This window comes from Lithobates pipiens, unplaced genomic scaffold, assembly GCF_037356315.1.
Source record: "Lithobates pipiens isolate NorthernLeopardFrog02 unplaced genomic scaffold, aLitPip1_a1.2 Scaffold_8, whole genome shotgun sequence".
In the NCBI taxonomy this organism is placed as follows: Eukaryota; Metazoa; Chordata; class Amphibia; order Anura; family Ranidae; genus Lithobates; species Lithobates pipiens.
Window position 1 is genome coordinate 331,754,527 of NW_027507903.1, and position 4,902 is coordinate 331,759,428.

Consider the following 4,902-nt stretch of genomic DNA (forward strand, 5'->3'; position numbering starts at 1 on the left):
TTCCATGTTTTAATATATCTGTATCTTTTTGCTTTATTTTTTAACGTGAAATATATTAATACATTGATTACATTTTAGTGCATATTTATGACGCAAGTTATTGGCACCTAAAAAATCCCAGCTCTTATATAGAGCATTTTAAATGCCCTGTTTTCAGAACTTTGGGATGTGGTGCCTATAAGATTTCCTCTGAGCAATTTATCTTGTCTAAATATGCACAATATTTGCAGACCCCCTTGGGGTGGACTCTAGGTGAAATCCTGTCCAATGACACTAGAGATGTGGGTCATGCCTTTGGAGTTTTTTCAAATACAGTACTGCCACAAACTATATAATTAGCTCATTGCCAGCATAACAGAAGCCCAAGGCATCCATATAAGCTGAGCTTCAACTTCTCAATGTTTTCAATAAACCCATTTGTTTAAAGCAAAACTCCAGGCAGAAGCAGATCATTTTCCCAGGGCTTCAACTCCATAGGGCAAAGAAAACACAGTGGAGATAACTTAAAATTTCTAATTAAAAGATTTAATTTTCAAATGTATTTTTTGCTCTTGGTGGATTACAGCATGCCTCAGATTCAAATATACCATGGTCATGGAAGAGACACTGCAATTTAAATTACTGCACTTACAGGTATGCATTGTCTGTGGAAGGACCATAATACAAGTGCACAAGAGTATTGCAGAAGGCTGAAATGAATGGTACTATGCAAAGTATTTGCATGACAACCAATAGAGAGGGAGGAGACTTTATGGTATATTTACCAAAGGAACACAGGCTGTTCACTTTGCAAGGGAAGTTGCACTGTGCTAGGAGATTTTTCCTAGAGCGTACTGAATGTGGTGTAATTTCACTTGGCTAAAAATACCCAATTATGTGTAAGGAAACTAAAAAACTGATTTTTGCTTGCATAGGATTGCATTATATTATTCAGCAGATCTTCACTTCATTCACTAAGCTCTGGGGATAATTCCTTTCCAAAGTGCAACTTAATTTATAGAGTGAGCAGTCTATTTAGTATATCCACCCGCTTGCAGGAAGCATGTTAACCAAGAGATCACCATTGTTCAGAGATCTTCAGGCCGGTCATGTGGCTACCAGCTGCCCTTCTACTCCGATATTCTATTCCGATGTTTGGGCCCCTCCTGCTGTAGCCCTTCGATGGGGAAAGAGGTGCGGTCGGGAATCATGTGAGGAGTTCTGAAAAACGATAATTAGAGGCTTTGGTTTCATTTTCCATAAATATTTACACTGTGTTTTATGGCTGCATAAAAGTAGGGCTGGCAGTGACAGTTTTTAAATATTTATTTTATTACTAATAGTGGCCAGGGGGGGGGGGGATGGTTGACAGACACAGGAGCTGACAGACAGGCAGATAGAGCGGGGAGAGGGGGAGAGAGCAGAGTTGCAGATTAAACTGACCACAGTGTCAGGGCTCAGCAGCCATGATAAACTGTGGTCAGTTTACAGGGAGGAGGACAGAACCAGGCAGGATCAGCCAGGTATTTCAGGTGATACAGAGGGACAAATTACACAGCAAAAGCACTGTGATGTATAACATGGTTTAAAGGAAAAGAATACTTTTTTTTTAGGGTAATAACTAGGGATGAGCCCAATGTTTGAGTCGAACATAAATTTGAATAGAACATCAGGTGTTTGCCTGTTTGCCGAATAGCGAACAATTTGGGGTGTTTGCGGCAAATTTGAAAGCTGCGGAACACCCTTTAAAAGTCTATGCCCTTGTACGCACGGTCGGAAATTTCGACAACCAAATCCGTCGGATTTTGTCCGACAGATTTTGTCCAAAACTGTTGCATACACACAGTCGGACAAAGTTGTCAGAAAATCCAATCGTACTTAACGTGATGACGTTGTTTCGTTGGGACGGGACTACGTTCAGGCTAGTAGCCAATAGCTTTGGTCTAGGAATTTGATCTGAGCATGCGCAGCACTTTGTCCGATCGGATCATGTTGTCGGAAAATTTTATAGCCCAGCTGGAAAACTTGGTCTGTCGGATACTCAGACGGAAAAACAGTCCTATGGAGCCCACACACTGTCAGATTATCCGACAACACGGTCCTATTGGACATTGTCCATCGGAATGTCCGACCGTGTGTACAAGGGCTATGGGAGAAATCAAAAGTGCTAATTTTAAAGGTTTATATGCACGGTATTGTCATAAAAAATGTTTGGGGACCCCAGGGGCCACTTTACAGGCATACTATAGACACCCTCCCAGTACGAAATGTAAAGGAATATTTCACTTTTATTGTTTCACTTTAAGTATTATTAAAATCACTGCTCCCGAAAAAAATGGGCGTTTTTAAAACTTTTTTTTTGCATTGATACATGCAATGCAAAAAAAGTTTTAAAAACTGACATTTTTTCTGGAGCAGTGATTTTAAGAATGCTTAAAGTGAAACAATAAAAGTGAAATATTAGATTAGATTTCGTACCTGGAGGGTGTCTATAGTACGCCTGTAAAGTGGCACATGTTTCCCGTGTTTACAACAGTCTCTGCACAAAATGGCATTTTAAAGGAAAAAAAGTAATTTAAAACTACCACACTGCCACACGCTTCCCCATAGCGCCATAGGGGGTGGGGACACCGGGTTACGTATAATAATGAAATGAAAAGTAGTGAGTGTACAGCTTGTATTTGCTGTACCCTCAAAATAACTCAACAGACAGCCATTAATGTCTAAATCGCTGACAACAAAAGTGAGTACACCCCTAAGTAAAAATGTCCAAATTGGGCCCATTTAGCCATTTTCCCTCCCCCGATATCATGTGACTCGTTATTGTTACAAGGTTTCAGGTGTGAATGGGGAGCAGGTGTGTTAAATTTGGTATTATTGCTCTCACTTTCCCATACTGGTCACTGGAAGTTCAACATGGCACCTCATGGCAAAGAACTCTCTGAGGATCTGAAAAAAAGAATTGTTTCTCTACATTAAAATGGCTTAGGCTAAAAGAAGATTGCCAAGACCCTGAAACTGAGCTGCAGTATGGTGGCCAAGACCATACAGTGGTTTAACAGGACAGGTTCCACTCAGAACAGGCCTCGCCATGATCGACCAAAGAAGTTGAGTGCATGTGCTCAGTGTCATATCCAGAGGTTGTCTTTGGGAAATAGACGTATGAATGCTGCCAGCATTGCTGCAGAGGTTGACGGGGTGGGGGATTAGCCTGTCATTACTCAGACCATACGCCACACACTACATCAAATTCGTCTGCATGGCTGTCATCCCAGAAGGAAGCCTACTCTAAAGATGATGCACAAAAAAGCCTGCAAACAGTTTTCTGAAGACAAGCAGACTATGCACATAGATTACTGGAACCATGTTCTGTGGTCTGATGAGACCAAGATAAACTTATTTGGTTCAGATGGTGTCAAGCGTGTGTGGTGGCAACCAGGTGAGGAGTACAAAGACAAGTGTATCTTGCCTATAGTTAATCATGGTGGTGGGAGTGTCATGGTCTGGGGGCTGCATGAGGGCTGCCGGCACTGGGGAGCTGCAGTTTATTGAGGGAACCATGAATGCAAACATGTACTGTGACGTACTAGTTATTTTGATGGGACAGTTACACTGTTATACAAGCTGTACACTCACTACATTGTTGCAAAGTGTTCTTCAGTGTTGTCACATGAAAAGATATAATAAAATATTTACAAAAATGTGAGGGGTGTACTCACTTTTGTGAGATACTGTATATATTATTCCTGTACATCAAGCTGGTCTCTTTTCAAGTATACAGTATCTGTTAAAAAAATAATACAATTATTACAAATTCACTTTAAGTAGCAGCTGCCAGACACTGACAGTTTTCTAGCATAAGTAATCCATAGAGAATAATTTATACAATTTGAGTAAATGAAAATAAATAAATTAAATATTCTAAATGACATTAAATGTATCCAGAAAATTAGAGACCATCTGTATGTTTATTTGTATATTTTAAAATGAAAAAGTAAAAATGAATGGTATATTGAGTCAGGTTATAATGGCCCCTAGCTAATTATGTATTGCAGATCAGTCACAGGCAACCATTTTTTTATCATATGTTGCAGAACTACAAGTCAACACATACTCAACCAGTTGGCCTTATAGCCCATAAAATAAAGAAATCAATGATTTGTCTTATTAGATTAGTATTAATATTGGTGACAGTATTGTCTAATCTGAAAGTTTTTTCTCCTTTGTTTTTCTTTAGCAATTTTAGCACCCAAAACACCTCTAGGAGTGTCAAATGGTCTCCTGCTAAGCACTATAGTCAATTCTGTGAGTCCCTCCATCATTATGTCCTGTGGTGACATCAGTGGTGGCAAATTGAGCCACAGAGTGCAGAGAGTAATAAAAAAGGAATCAGACACCTGGATGTGTTGGATGCTGAAGATTGTCCATCAAGCTTAGCACAGCTTAGCTAACACTGAAAAGGCTGTGAACCTCTACTTCAGCACCTATTTCATTATTTTAGTACAAGTTTTACTGAAAAAAAAGTTTGCCAACAACTTTAGCAGCCTACATTGTCTTTTGTTTTTTGTTTTTCATTAAAATAATACTTGGTTATAGGTGTCAATGAGGGTTATTTACGAAAGGCAAATCCCCTTTGCACTACAAGTACATTGCAAATGCACTTGAAAGTGCACTTGAAAGTTCAGTCGCTGTAAATCTGAGGGGTAGATCTGAAACGAGGGGAAGCTCTGCTGATTTAATCATCCAATCATGTGCAAGCTAAAATGCTGTTTTTTTTTTTTTTTTTTTAAATGTATATATTTTGAAAAAAAGATTTTTGTACAACAGATGAATTCGTACATTTTGATACAAATAATCAAGATTGATAATGTAACAGCAACAAAGAAAACCACCGCAGGCGGGAAATAGAATGTTAACATTTCA

The 4,902-nt window shown here is 39.1% G+C and overlaps 1 long non-coding RNA gene across 1 annotated transcript; it reads right to left on the minus strand.

Annotated features, from left to right (window-relative positions):
- Nucleotides 1-503: 503 nt before the first annotated feature.
- LOC143961718 (uncharacterized) lies at nucleotides 504-3,768 on the minus strand. Its single transcript, XR_013270536.1, has 2 exons — nucleotides 3,699-3,768; nucleotides 504-1,200 (listed from the first exon to the last, which is right to left on the minus strand). It is a non-coding gene; the product is annotated as an uncharacterized LOC143961718 (long non-coding RNA).
- Between the last annotated feature and the right edge of the window lie 1,134 nt (nucleotides 3,769-4,902).